Source organism: Tympanuchus pallidicinctus, unplaced genomic scaffold (assembly GCF_026119805.1).
Source record: "Tympanuchus pallidicinctus isolate F22 unplaced genomic scaffold, pur_lepc_1.0 scaffold34, whole genome shotgun sequence".
Lineage (NCBI taxonomy): Eukaryota > Metazoa > Chordata > Aves > Galliformes > Phasianidae > Tympanuchus > Tympanuchus pallidicinctus.
The window spans coordinates 1506428-1520587 of record NW_026294752.1 but is presented as its reverse complement, the minus strand read 5'-3'; the positions used below and the strand labels follow the sequence as shown (position 1 = coordinate 1520587).

At 43.0% G+C, this 14160-nt stretch overlaps 1 long non-coding RNA gene across 2 annotated transcripts in view; it reads right to left on the bottom strand.

The window, feature by feature from the left end:
• The window catches only part of LOC128088459 (uncharacterized), a 35624-nt gene that overhangs the window by 17951 nt on the left and 3513 nt on the right, over positions 1-14160 (bottom strand). The window lies entirely within an intron of this gene.

Here is a 14160-nt window from a genome sequence, read left to right as displayed (position 1 = left end):
AGCTGGCGGTTTTGTAAGCAGCTCGGTCTCTTAATATGTTTCAGAGTTAGAGTTTTGTAAAATCCCAGGCATTGAAAAAAAGATGGAGAGAGTAAGAAGACTCCTAACTCTCTTGTTATGTTCCTACTACACCACTTTTGTTGGAAAAATGGTCATGGTGATGCTGGTCACAGGACAAGGGGAATGAAAACACTCCTGTTCCTCCCATACCTCTGAACCTCAGCCACCTTACCGGACAGTGTGGTAAGAACGCTGCCTGTCCCACATCTGAACAGCCCTGAGGGAAAGCTCTTCCTCCAGCTAAGCAGGGAGAATTGCTGGTAGGTGCCAAGGTTTTTAAGCCTCTTGCTTTTTATTGCACACATAGTGGTAGCTGGTGCTTCCCTCTTAAGGACCTGGCTGCTGCAACTGGCATATCGTGTATAAATCTTCCATTTCTTTTAGGAAAAAGAAATAAAAGATAAAGAAGATAAAACAAAATCCAGCTGCCAAGACTTCTGAAAGAAGCTGTCCTGAGCTGTGACTTGTCAGATCAAGAGGTTTGCATTGCTGCTTGCACCACAAATCTGCAAGACACTATGATGCTACCTAGGGTAGTATGGTTAGCTTGTGGTTGGACTCCATGACCTTTAAGGTGTTTTCCAACTTGAGAAATTCCATGATTCTTTGATTCTAGAACATCAGCCCCTGAGATGCCGCTCAGCTTTCTGAACACCCAGCAGGGAAAGTGAAAACGATCACAGGAGAGCAGAAACGATGCTGGCAGCTGCGAGTGGGGAGTTCCTGCTCTCCGCAGATATCTAGCTGCCCTCCTCCTCACCCACCACTGCCTAGTTTCACCGTAAAGCTGCAAGGTCCTTGCTGTTGTCATAGGATCATAGAATCCTAGAATGGCCTGGGTTGAAAAGGAGCACAACGCTCATCCAGTTCCAATCCCCTGCTGTGTGCAGGTCACCAACCAGCAGCCCAGGCTGCCCAGAGCCACATCCAGCCTGGCCTTGAATGCCTGCAGGGATGGGGCATCACAGCCTCCTTGGGCAACCTGTGCCAGTGCCTCACCACCCTCTGGGTGAAAACCTTCCTCCTCATATCCCACCTAAACTTCCCTTGTCTCAGTTTATACGTTCCTTTCAAGTACTGGAAGGCCACAATGAAGTCTCCCCAGAGCCTTCTCTTCTCCAAGCTAAACAAGCCCAGTTCCCTCAACCTTTCTTCATAGGAGAGGCTCCAGACCTCCGATCATCTTAGTGGTCCTCCTGTGCACCCGTTCCAAGAGCCCCACATCTTTCACAGAAGGACAATGAGGTGCTGGAGCAGGTGCAAAGAAAGGCAACAAGGCTGGGGAAGGGCTTGGAGAATATGGCCTGTGAGGAGAGACTGAAGGAACTGGGGCTGTTCAGTCTGGGGAAGAGGAGGCTGAGGAGAGACCTTATTCAAATAAGACCTCTTCAAATGTCTGAAAGGTGCTTGCAGCAGAGTGGGGCTGGTCTCTTCTCACTGGTGACAGGATGAGGGGAAATGGCTTCAAGTTGCACCAGGGGAGGTTTAGGTTGGATATCAGGAAAAAATTATTTACAGAAAGGGTTGTTAAGCACTGGAATAGGCTCCCCGGGGAGGTGGTTGAGTTACCATCCCTGGATGTGTTTAAAAACCGTTTGGATGTGGTGCTCAGGGACGTGATTTAGCAGAGGGTTGTTAGAGTTGGGGTAGCATGGTTGGATTGTGGTTGGACTCAATGATCTTTAAGGTCTTTTCCAACCTGAGCAATTCTATGATTCTATGAATCTTGTGCTGGGGGCCCCAGGCCTGGACGCAGCGCTGCAGATGGGGCCTCACAAGAGCTGAGCAGAGGGGGACGATCACCTCCCTCTCCTGCTGGCCGCCCCTTTTTCATGCAGCCCAGAACACAGCTGGCCTTGCGGGCTGCAGGCACACACTGATGCCTCATGGCCAGCTTCTCGTCCACCAGGACCCCAAGTCCTTCTGCGCAGGGCTGCTCTCAAGGACATCTTCCCTCAGTCTGTATAAATACCTGGCATTGCCTGGACCCAAGTGCAGCACCTTGCACTTGGCCTTACTGAACCTCATTAGGTTCACATGGGCCCACTTCTCCAGCCTGTCCAGGTCCCTCTGGATGCTTCCCTTGCCCCTGCTATTGACTGCACTGCTCAGTTTGGTGCCATGTACAAACTTGCAGATGCACTCGATGTCATCATCTGTGTCATTGATAAAGAAGTTGAAGAGCACCAGACCCAAGATTGACCCCTGGGGGTCACCACTTGTGACCAACCTACTGTTGCTGCAGCTTCAAGTGGCAGCTTTAAATGAAGTGGAGGGGAAAATGGTGTGTAGAATTAATGCAAACAGGCAGAATTCTTATAGTGTGGGCAGCTGCAACAAATAAGTAATCTAAATCATCACATAGGGAGACACACAACCCTTTCTCCTTCCAGAATATCTTCATCCGTTGGGAAGACAGTAGTTTGGTATGGTAAGTGGTGCTGTACTCACTCAGAGAAGAAAAACTGAAAGAAAATTAGGCTAGCTGTGCTATCCATTCTGAAACGCAGCAAAAGTGAAGAAACAGATCCAAGTGCAAAGACAGCAAAACTCAATGTATACCACCATAAACAAATCTACATTGTCTTTGCTCCAACACAACCAAGCCCCTTATTTGAAGGACACAACTTCCCTAAGGAGCCTTAGAAAAAAGTTTTACACTACTGGTGTGGCTAGAAAGATTTTGCCCAGAGCTGCAGCTGAGTATTTTGTCATCCATACTCCCTCCAGCTTCATGTACCCTGCTTCCAGCCTATACTAAGGGTTGCAGTGGTAGCAGCAGCAGACAAAACTGGGACATATTTCTTTTGCTCAGTTTCTCTCACTTGAGTTGCCTTTGCTCTGCTCCAGGTTTCCCTGACCCAAAATGATGATGACAGGGAGTTAATGATTTGTAAAAACAGACCTCTCAAAGCAAAGAAATGCAGCAACAGCCTTGTGACAGACTTCCATTACTTCTCCCTTCCAAAAATGAAAAAATGCAAGTATAGATCCACAGCAGGGATTATGTGTGAATGAGGGCAAAGGACTGCAATTTATGTACCGAGCAGAACTACTTCCTAAGAGACTGGGAAAAGTGGGAGAGTTTTCCAGAAGTCACAGAGTGTGGCTGTAAGAAGTGGGATTCTTTGAAAACATGAGACTTTTCCCCTCTCCGTAGGAAGAGAGTCTGGCCACAGCCAGGAACTTTTACGTTGTTAATTCAGGACTTCCTTCTCTTCACAGCAGCCCAAATTGGTATTTAGCCCCCTTTAAAAAGAAAACAAATCTAATCCTGTTGGATTTCTGTTCCTCATTTCAGAAGTGTGTGAGTGGGTTTGAAATGAAACAAAATATGTCCCCCTCTTCTTAGTAATGCCAAATTGCTGGAAGTGATTGGAGGAAGGAGAGATTGTAGGGCACATTACATGAACTCTGCACAGATTGCACGAAATAAACCTCTCTCTATAAAACAATACAGTTCAAGGACCACTGAATTGAAAATAACATCAAGCCATGAGAGAAACATCAAGCTAAATACATCACTACAATATTGCCATTTTCAAAGGAACCAAAAGATACAATCCATGTATTAAATAGACAGCCTGCTACTCCCCTCGGGTGTAGCATTTTTTGGATCAATGATCAGATATCAGCAGAAATCAAATCCAAATCAGGACCAGTCTGGAAACAAACAATCTACCAGCTCCACGATGCTTAACTTTCCCTTACCCCTGCTTGTATACCCACATCCCAAGTTGAATCAGAGAACTCAGTTGCATGGCATCTTGTTGCTGAAAAGCTAGCTGAAAATGTCTTCTGCTGAGCTAGGTTACGATGGAGTGTAGCCCTGTAGCCCTATCACCAAAAAGAGACGTGTAAGCAAAATTCTTCTAGCTGAGGTCTTTACTTAAGAATGTCTCAAAAGGGTGCAGAGTGTACCAGCAATTGTGTAGATTGCTTCAGTCATTCTCTGGAGATGTGGCAATATGCATGGAGGGCGAACTAGAGAAGAAAGTCTGGAGGAGGCAACAGTCTGTTTGCATAATGTAGTCATCATGCTAGCTGGATTTGACACACAACATCTGTGAACAGACTTCTAATAATGAGCTTCTTTATCTGAAGGATAATTAAATCCTGCTACTTCATTACCTAAGGTAGAAGTGATGAGGGAGTGACACACACTGAGAAATGGCGCATGTTTAAGAAGTGCACGAAGCAAAATCTATGAGAGAAGCAAGACAACTCCACAGAAAAGCTCAATTTCTAAACAAACAGCATTGCATAATCACAGGCATCATGTGAGGAAAAAATAGATTCTGAGTACAGAACTGACCAGAAGAATTAATAACACAAGAGTTTGTCCTTATCTCATAACTAGTGTTTTGGTTGGGAAATACAGGAATAACTGAAAATTACACAGGATTTTAGGCAGAACACTGTGAATAGGAATTGGAGTTAAGATGGAGGTGGGGAAAGTACTTTATTATTACTTGAAATAAGGAAGAAGGTTAGTTAAATATGTGAGGTCCACAGTGCAGAACTCTGATATCCACAAGCAACTACAGAGATGAAGAAGATTCTCTAATCAGAAACTGCATCGTTTTTTGAGACTTCAGTTTTTGCGATTTCAGTTTGCTCGAGAATATGTCAAGAGAAACATCCCCAGCACTGGGGAAACACACAAACGTCAACAGCAAGGAGCTGCCCAAGGAAAAGACAGCTCTGGGCAGCCTGCTCTGCTGGTTGGCCACCCTGCACATAGCAGGGGGTTGGGACTAGATGATCGTTGTGGTCCTTTACAACCCAGGCCATTCTATGATTCTGTGAAAAAATCAAAACAGCGACAGCCAGTAGTGTGCAGAACAAGCACGTAGATACATGATAGAGAAGACAGTGACTCAGGACACAGCCAGACTGAAAATCATGGCTCAGTGTACATTCTGTGGGAAGAACAAGAAAGACAGAAATTAACATTCTCAGCCACTGAATACAAGTACAAAGAGTGTAAGAAATCTGTCCCAGGGTACAGTCTGTAGAGACAGAAAAACTGTGTTCAGCCGTGTAAAACTTTAGAACATTAGGAACATAGGACCGGTCATAGAGAGTCAAAGCAAAAGTCTATGTGGCTCTGGGAATGATCATAAAGAAATGCCTAAAGTATAAAAAAGAGAAAGCCTGATAGTATGCCCTCAATATACAGACTTGGTTTCATTTTCATGATCTTGTGCAGTCTCAAAGTCCATGTAAAAACTCAGTATCCACAGCTTAGGAATGCTGTGCCTTACATGTATGACCTGCAAAGAACCAAGTTACTCAGCACTTCTAAACAGTTCTCATTATAAGCTCATCTGATTACTGTAGCTTTTATATTGGAAAGGACAGTGGGCAAATTAGTCCTATCGGTTCCCTCCATTCTGTAAATGATTTCATAAACCTTCCTTGTAACCTCCCCTGGGATGTGCTCTCTAAAATAAAAATGTCTGCTCTACTCACATGGCCCTGACCTTCACCTTTCAAAAAAGTACAAGAGTTATATTGGGTTTGCTTTAAAATAAGAGGATAGCATGCTACTGCTAGATCCTGTGAAGTCCACCACTGCCAGAAAGTCTATAGTGAGCTTCTAAGATATGTGCTGCAAAGAACAACAATAAAGTGGAGTGGTCGGTTTACCATTACTTTAAGAAAAAATGTCTCCCATTAAAACTTCAGCAGGTGAAACAGCAAGAGCCAGGAAGGACATTTTACCACACACCGAATGCCCAGGGAGAGCTGCAGCAGCCAATTAGAGGTGTCTCCATGAAGACCAACCGTGGCAGGCATTTCAATTTCGCCAGCCATGCGCACACGAGTTGCTTTAGAAAACTTCACAGCTTCCCACAGTTGCTCACCTGCTGCTTTGCCAGCACTCACTGGTCTGCCTGAGGGCATAGGGGAACAGGGTAGCACAGCAGCACAGCAAACCTCTTCTGGCAAGGGCCGGGATCAGGAAGCAAGGAGCTGCTTTCCTTCATGAATCTTGGAATTTCAAATGTGTAGCTGAAGGACACAGCTTAAAAATGGGAGTTTGCAATGGAAAATATAAGATGTTTGTACTGTAAAATGTCTTTGGTTACTTTGCATTCAAGCTAGAGGAGGGGTCAGCTCACAGGTTGCAACTTAGCATAAGGAAATCCAAGGCAAGACACATGCTTGAATCTTCCAGGCACTGGTAGAGAAAGAAGAAGGAAGTAGAGTATGACTGATTTTTTTTTCTCTCTAGCCTCTGACTGGGCTCAGAATTGATATTTCAGTTAGGATAAGGTTTTAAGAAAAAAATGACAGCACTGGTTCTAATATAAAACCTTAAAATTTCAACTTTACTGGAGTGTAAGCATTTCTTTCAGATTCTTAGGGTTTGTAGAACAGGGAGTGGAGAAATCTAAAATTATATTTATTTCCAAGACATGTAAGTCTTGCTGTAATAAAGAGGAGAGATGAAGTTAGCAGTAAGACTTAGTTCACAATTAACTGCATTTTTGCTGTAACTGTGATTTTTGCTTTGGATTATGGTTAGTAACATGCTTAGGTGTACAGATAGATTTTGTTTCAGAAAAGAAAGAGTAACCCTAATATTACTCCTGAATTTTAGGATTTGTGTCAGAGTCATGTATTTATTTGACAGAAATGATTAAGGCTTCTGTAAAGAGGCAAAGCTCCCTTTCAGAGTTGCAGCTAAGGGGGGTGAAAGTCTGAATACTTTTATGCATTACTTAGCAAGTAATGACAGGTAAGATAAGGGACCCAGTTAGCAGGAAAAGATAACTGATGAGTAATTTCAGCATTTTAAGAACTTGTCTTTCAAAGCAGAAGTAAGATGAGGAAGTCTAGAACTTCAGGGACTTTTCTTATTCTGGGAACTTACCAACATGGCCAACATGAGGTAAGTAGCCTGCAGGCCAAATAGTTTATGATTAATTTTTTGGTTCTTATAAGTTGCAGGTTGCTTAGTCCTACTTCATTTTAATATAGTCACGTCTGATGAGGGATAAGAAATTAGTCATAAATTCTTTTTCCTTACTAACTTCATCCAATATCTTACCCTGTCAGTGGCTGTATGATTCAGAAATAGATTTAGTTTTGCAGTTTTTGCTTCCTAAACCCTACCCTGAAGGAGACGTCTGAATGTCTTAACAGAAATCAGACTCACAGTAAGACTTCTGCCTCTGAAAGCTACATCTTTGTCTTCCCTCACTGGAAGCCCTGAGTTTTAGTAATAAATCTAAAGCCAGGATTCTTTGATCCCAAGCCTTGCTCAACCTGAAGAAAGACTTGTAACACTAGGCTTCAACTAACGATAAGCAATTTGCCTGCACCCTAGACATCCTTTGGCTTTCAAGACGTAGACCAGTAGAATTTTTCTGTGGACTAAGTTTCTTATTTCCTGATGCTCCCTGTAAACTTAAACTAAATGCTAACGTTCTGAATAAATCATATTCAAATCAAAATCAGATGTCATATCTTCTTGCTAGCACGGGAAAACTGTTGGGTAAGGCTATAGCACAGTATATGTTCACAATATATATTCAGTATAGCACAGATTGAGAATTTTAGGTAGCTATTACAGGACTGTAGATTTGTCGTGGTCAAAGACCAAGTGATAGAGAAGGAACAAGAAGGGTCTTTAACTTTGTTTTATATTAGCATTAAGTCATCAGTAGCATTTAGAACAGGATAAGATTTCAAGCAGGAGACATAGAGGGACTGTTATCTTTCTTCATTCTTCACATTCTGCAGGAAAAGGGTGATAGACAGCTCAGATAGATCTTCTTGAATGTAGAGTATATCAGGTCTAGTGTTCCTGTAGGTTGCACAGCAGAAGACTGTTTTTCTGTAGGTACTGGAGTAAGGCTCAAGTCAGCATTAAGTATTTAGATTTTCAGGTTAATTTTGGGATCTGGGGAACACGGCAGCATCTTCCTTAGTGCCCATAGTTCTTTTCTTTGTTTCCAGCACTAGAAGATTTTCGCTTCAGACTTCTTTCTTGCATCAGTGGAGAGGAAATGATCCAGCTGTAAAGCTGATTTATCAGTTCCTCATTTTCTTTACTCCAACCTGCTCCGTATTATAACCTGCCAACTTACCACAGCCACAAAACAAAGCATTTCTGCCAGCTAGTTTCAGTAGCATTTCAAACCATAATAACAAGCAGAAGTCCTTACTCATTCAGGCTTCCTCTTATGAGTCCATGGGCTAGCACTAAGTATTCCACAGCAGCTAGCCTCAATTATATTTTTTCTGTTTCTGAGGTCATCAGCGCCAAGACTAACCAAGAATTTCTTCATTGTGCCACAGTCCAAAGATTTGTGCTTAATTCAGTCAGATACTGGTTTCGAGGTTCGGCTGAAAGTTAGAGTTTGGGTTCAGATTAGTTCTGAGACAGCAAGGACTGAGACAGTTTAATTGTTGGGTACTGCATGACCTGTAGGACTAGAAGCTGGGCTATCAGAGACAAATGGCTTATGATTAATCCTCTTGCTGTTAGGGGTCTCTGGACCATTAACTTTAATTTTAAGGTCAGGGTTCAGAAGATCTGGGTCATCAGAGCTAGATTTATTGCTAGATTCTGCAAAGCCCAGAGGGCTAGACTGATGGCTTGAACAGGAATGAGCAAATGATTTGTGGTTCGGGGCAGTTAGGGATGACTAGGACATGGGAATAAAGTAGCAAACGGTTCGCACAGATGCCAGTCTTGGCCTTAAGAAATACTTGGACAAATATTTGGTAGAAAATAAGAAAGTGATTTCCATTCTGCTGGTAATATAACATTGCTAAGCAAATAACATAGGACTGGATTAATTATTCAGAAGAAACAGATAATGGTGCAAACTCTGAGAATGAAAAAATCCCATACACATACATGCACACCTATGCATACACAAAAGCATACCAGTGTGCAAAATCTGATGTCACATCACCAATAGCAGCAGGTCAGTGAAAATCATACAGCTAATCAGAATTTTTTCTCAGTATGAGACAGGAACAAGAATAATGGCTCTGTTCAATAATCTCAAGCATATAAAACCACATTCTAAGACCACACAAGACAAGTTGAAGCCAGAAATGACTCTCCATATGCAGCTCAAAATGCAGCCATGATAAATTCACTGACTGTAGTTCTACAATAACCATTACAGACAGAATTCAGCACAGAATAAAATTCCAGTCTAGTCATCACAAGACTTGAAAGCAAAATGGAAGGATGCTACATAGCAGAATGCTGAAAAGATTTGCACCCCCAGTGACAGGGCGGTTACTATCAAAATTGTTTTGGGCCAAAATGCTCTGTTCTTGATGCCAATAATGGATTGTGTCAGTGGAATGATTGCCAGTCACCTGACTATTTGTCACTGCATTTGGCATTTAACCCTAAGCATAAACATTGCTGTCATGAACGTAGCTATCCAGGATTTTTGGTAAGTAAGTACTAAACCTCTCACTGACTTGAGGGATTCAGAAGCACCAAGTGTGTAGTTCACCACAGCACTATTGCAATAGCCAAAGATAACAAGAACTGGCTATCCAGTTAATTACACAGTAACAATCACAACCATTTCCCAAGCAAGTGCTAGGAGTGGAATATATCTGAATGCAGAGAAGGCGAAGCCAGACATCTTTTGATCTCTGAGAGGTACTGGTCAGATCTGAGAAACAGAGGGATAAAAGCAAAGACTAGACCAGGGGATGAAAGAAGGAAACCACTGATTTACATTCATGGTCAGCTGATTTTCTCAGCTTTACTTCCCCCTAGCTCTTAGCCTTAGGCACTTAACATGAAATGATACCACACAGGAGTGGTCTTGAATGGACCCTGAAAAGAGTAAGACTGTCCCAGAGTTCCTCATTCTGTGGGGCCAAGAAGGCAGCAGCTCTCAGATGGAGTAGCTCACTTCCGTGGCCTCAAGACAACTGCAAGAAATAGCAGGGAAAGAAGTAACTGAGCAAAGCTTCTCCTTCTCCTTTTCCTTTTTTTTTTTCTTTTTCTTTTTTTCTTTTTTGTTCTCCTCGTAAGCTTGCTCCTCTTCTCTGACAGGCACTTGAAGATGAGTGTTTTCACCCTGAGCCAGAGATGGCATGCAGGAAAGAGGCCAAAAACTGTGTCTAGGGTGAAGATCTCTCAATGCAGCTACTGGATGGCTGCCTACTTCTTTCCATACTTTTCATTCCCTGTGCATTGGTGAGGCAAGTTGGGCTGAAGGCATGAGCTGTGCCTCCTTCACTGGCGGCACACATACATTTTCATCTTTGGGGTCAATTCAAGATCGTCAGCTTCAGGAAGACTGCTCTGGGGTATTCCCAGAGTAAGGAGAGGAGTTGGAAGGAATCTTCAGAGTTCATTGCGTCCAACTTCTTGACTACTTCAGAGCTAGCCAGAAGTTCAAAGCACATTCTTAATGGCATCATTCAGATGTCTCTTGAACACTGAAAGACATGGGGCATCAACACCATCAAAGTCATGACAGGTACACCAGGGAAGTTAGCACACATACAGAGTGTAAAGCAGGTGACCACAAGGATGAGAAATTCTGGAACTTTGGGAGTAGAAGTACAGAGAAAGTGACAATACGAAGTGACAATAAACCAGGAACTGGCATGCAAGGGTTGGGGAGAGATAGATTAGATAAGACTTGACCTGATAATTCTACGCTTGTCAGAAAGAGATTTATTTTTTGGAGATGCATGTGTTATACTTTGGATGCAGGGACTCAATGTGTCATTAAAAGAAGGATATGCAGAAGGCCAGAGAGGATGAATGTATGAGAGAAAGGGAGAGGGAGACAGAAGTAAGGGAGGAAGCACTTTGAGAAAGATGACTCAAAACTGTCAGCTCAGAGAACTGCTTTGAGGAGTGGACAGAGACACATTAAAGTCTTCAAAACCTAAACACTAGCTGACTGAGCTCTTGGGAATTCAAAGGTGCAATCAGTATACTTTTTAGTACAAGATGGACATGGAATCCCAATACAAACCATCACAGGAGGAAACTACTGTCCAGTACATCTAAACAATCAGTAAAGATGGTAAAAACCCAGGGAAGGATGACATGGTTGATAAAATGTACTAACTAGCTTCCGTATGTGGAGTAATTAAACAAAGACTCTTCAGCCTAAGGGATAACATGATAGATGCCTGTAAAATCACAAGTGGCATGAACATGGTAAATAGGAAATAACTACACATTATTTGCTTTTGCATACAAGCAGGAAGGCATCAAATGAAAAAACAGGAAGCATTTTGCAAGCAAATGAAAAGGTAGCTTTCCCCTTTCTTAACTCATAGTAAAGTCAGCTAACCCCTAGCCACAGGATGTTGTGGGATACCACAAGTTAACTTGCATTTAAAAATTCATGAACGAATTCACAGAAGAAAAATCCATCAGAGCTATTAAAAACAAAACCTCATCTCTGGCTCGGGAATTACCCGAGCCACAGATTCCTGGAGGCTGAAGAGTGTTTTGAGGAAGTCTCACTACTTCTGCCTTCTTCCCACACCCATCTTAAGTCATCTGGCCTTGGCTGTCCTACAAAATGAGATACTTGGTTAGGGATGGAACTTCAAGCTTAACTCAGCCCATGGTTGTGTGGTAACAGCAAATATAAGACAAAGAAAAATGTGATTAGAGTCATAGAATCATAGAATCCTTAGAGTTGGAAGGGACCTTTACAGGTCATCTAGTCCAACTGCCCTGCAACGAACAGGGACATCTACATCTAAATCACACTGATTAGAGCTCCGTCCATCCTGATCTTGAATGCCTCCAGGAACAAGGCATCCACCACATCTCTGGCCAACCTGTTCCAGTGCCTGTCCACCCTCACAGTAAAAACCTTTTTCCTTATATTCAACCTAAATTTACCCTCTTTAAGTTTGAAACCGTTTCCCCTTGTCCTGTCACCACAGATCTTGCTGAAGAATCCATCCCCTTCTTTCCTGTAGCTCTCCTTTAGATACTGAAAGGCCACTATCAGGTCACCTTGGTGCCTTCTCTTCTCTAGTCTGAACAGCCCCAGCTCTTTCAGCCTGTCTTCATGGGAGGGATGTTCCATCCCCTGCATCATTTTTTGAGGCCCTTCTCTGAAGGCGCTTCAACAGGCTTATGCCTCTTCTGAAGTGATGACTCCACCCTGGATGCAGTACTCGAGGTGAGGCCTCACCAGGGCAAATAGAGGGGCAGCACCTTTCAACACTCAGCTTTTATTGGTAGTGGGGTTGCCTCGACCCAGATCCAAGACGTTGCACCTGTATTTGTTGAACCTCAAGAGGCTCTCCTGGGCCCACTGCTCAAGCCTGTCTAGGTCCTTCTGGATGGCATCCTGTCCCCTGGGCATGTCAACTGTACCCTACAGCTTGGCAACATCCACAAACTTCCTGAGCGTACACTTGATCCCACTGCTGATGTAATCGATGAAGATATTAAAGAGTATTGGCCCCAGCACCAACCCCTGGAGGACACCACTTGTCACTGATCTCCATCCAGACACTGAGCTATTGACCACCACTTTTTGGATTCAGTCCCACAGCCAGTTCTCCGTCCACTGACAAATCCACTCATCAAATCCATATTTTTCTAATTTTCCCAATTGTGGGGTACTGTGTCAAAGGCCTTACTGAATCCCAGATAGATGACATCAGTGGCTCTTCTCTTGTCCATTGATGCAGTTACATCATCACAGAAGTCCACTAGGTTGGCCAAACAAGATTTTTCCATGGTGAAGCTGTGCTGGTTCTCTTGTATCACCTCTCTGCCTTCAATGGGCCTTAACATAGCTTCCAGGAGGATCTGCTCCATGGCCTTTCCCAGCACAGAGACGAGATCGACAGGCTTGGTAGTTCCTGGGTTCATCCTTTTACCCTTCTTAAAAATGAGTGTGATATTGCCTTTTTTCCAGTCACCAAGGACTTCATCTGACTGCCATGACTCTTCAAATATCATTAAGAGTGGCTTGGTGACTACTTCAGCCAATTCCCTCAGAACTCTGGGATGTATCTTATTCCTGTGGAATAAGTGAAGAAACTCCATGTGTTATAAGCGGAGTCAAGCCCAGAATTTAGAAAATCTGACAGAGCATTACCCATTAACTGGAAATAAGATATGCCAATCACGCAGTCATGAAAGCACCACTGAACAATAAAGGAGTCGGAGTTTCATTTCAAAACTGGTATATTTGAACATCTGTGATACTTATAAGGCTGTAATGGGCTGGAAAGACAAGACTCCTTGTCTCTTCTGTGACTTATGTACTTGCAATGTCTAGCCTCAGAAAATCGTTAAGTACTGGCACTAAGGACAAGGCAACAACAAACGTATTTAAAAGAGAATATGTAGCAACCTGTGTGGAGCTTGAAGGGAAGAATCCAGGCTGCTGTCAGTCAGGGATAGAGAGAGCAGCAGGAAAGTCAGTATGTGCTGGGGAATGCTAGCTGCAGCACAGTAGTTTTTTCCCTTTCTCTTCTACTATAAAGTTTTCAGTACCATTCTGATAGTCACAAGGCTCATTCCAGTACCTTGTCTAATGCCTTCTGTCTGTGCTTTCTTTGGCTGCTGATTTCCTTTAGGTGAGAGAACTCTTCTTGAAATCGAGTATTGACTACTCTCCTTATCTCCCCCATATCTTTAAACCAGTTCCACTTCTTCACTTGTACTTAAGAGTGGTTAGCTACTCATTGCTTCAGCCTTTTTTTTTTTGTACCAGACAAAGCTGCTTTTATTTTGTCTTTTAAGAAAGAAATGAGTTCTAGTTTAAATCCATCATTCTTCACCAAGGCCAGAACTGTACCTGGTTTACCCTTCTGGATCTCATCTGTGCCTTTTAAAATAATACTAGAACTTCCCTATCTTTACGGTAGTTATCTTTCCTGATGTAGTTTAAGCTTGTTTCTTACCTCCTGGGCTCCTTCAGATGACACGAACACTTATTTTCACAATGTAAACCCAAATCCCAGGCCTTTTTTTTCCTCTCTCACAGGAAAATCAATGAGAACCAGCCTAGAGCAGAAATTTGTAGCTTTAGCTCTTCAGGTGCTTCACTTCACAAATAGTCCAGCCCTCAGGGTCATGCAAATCTTCACATCATATCTAGG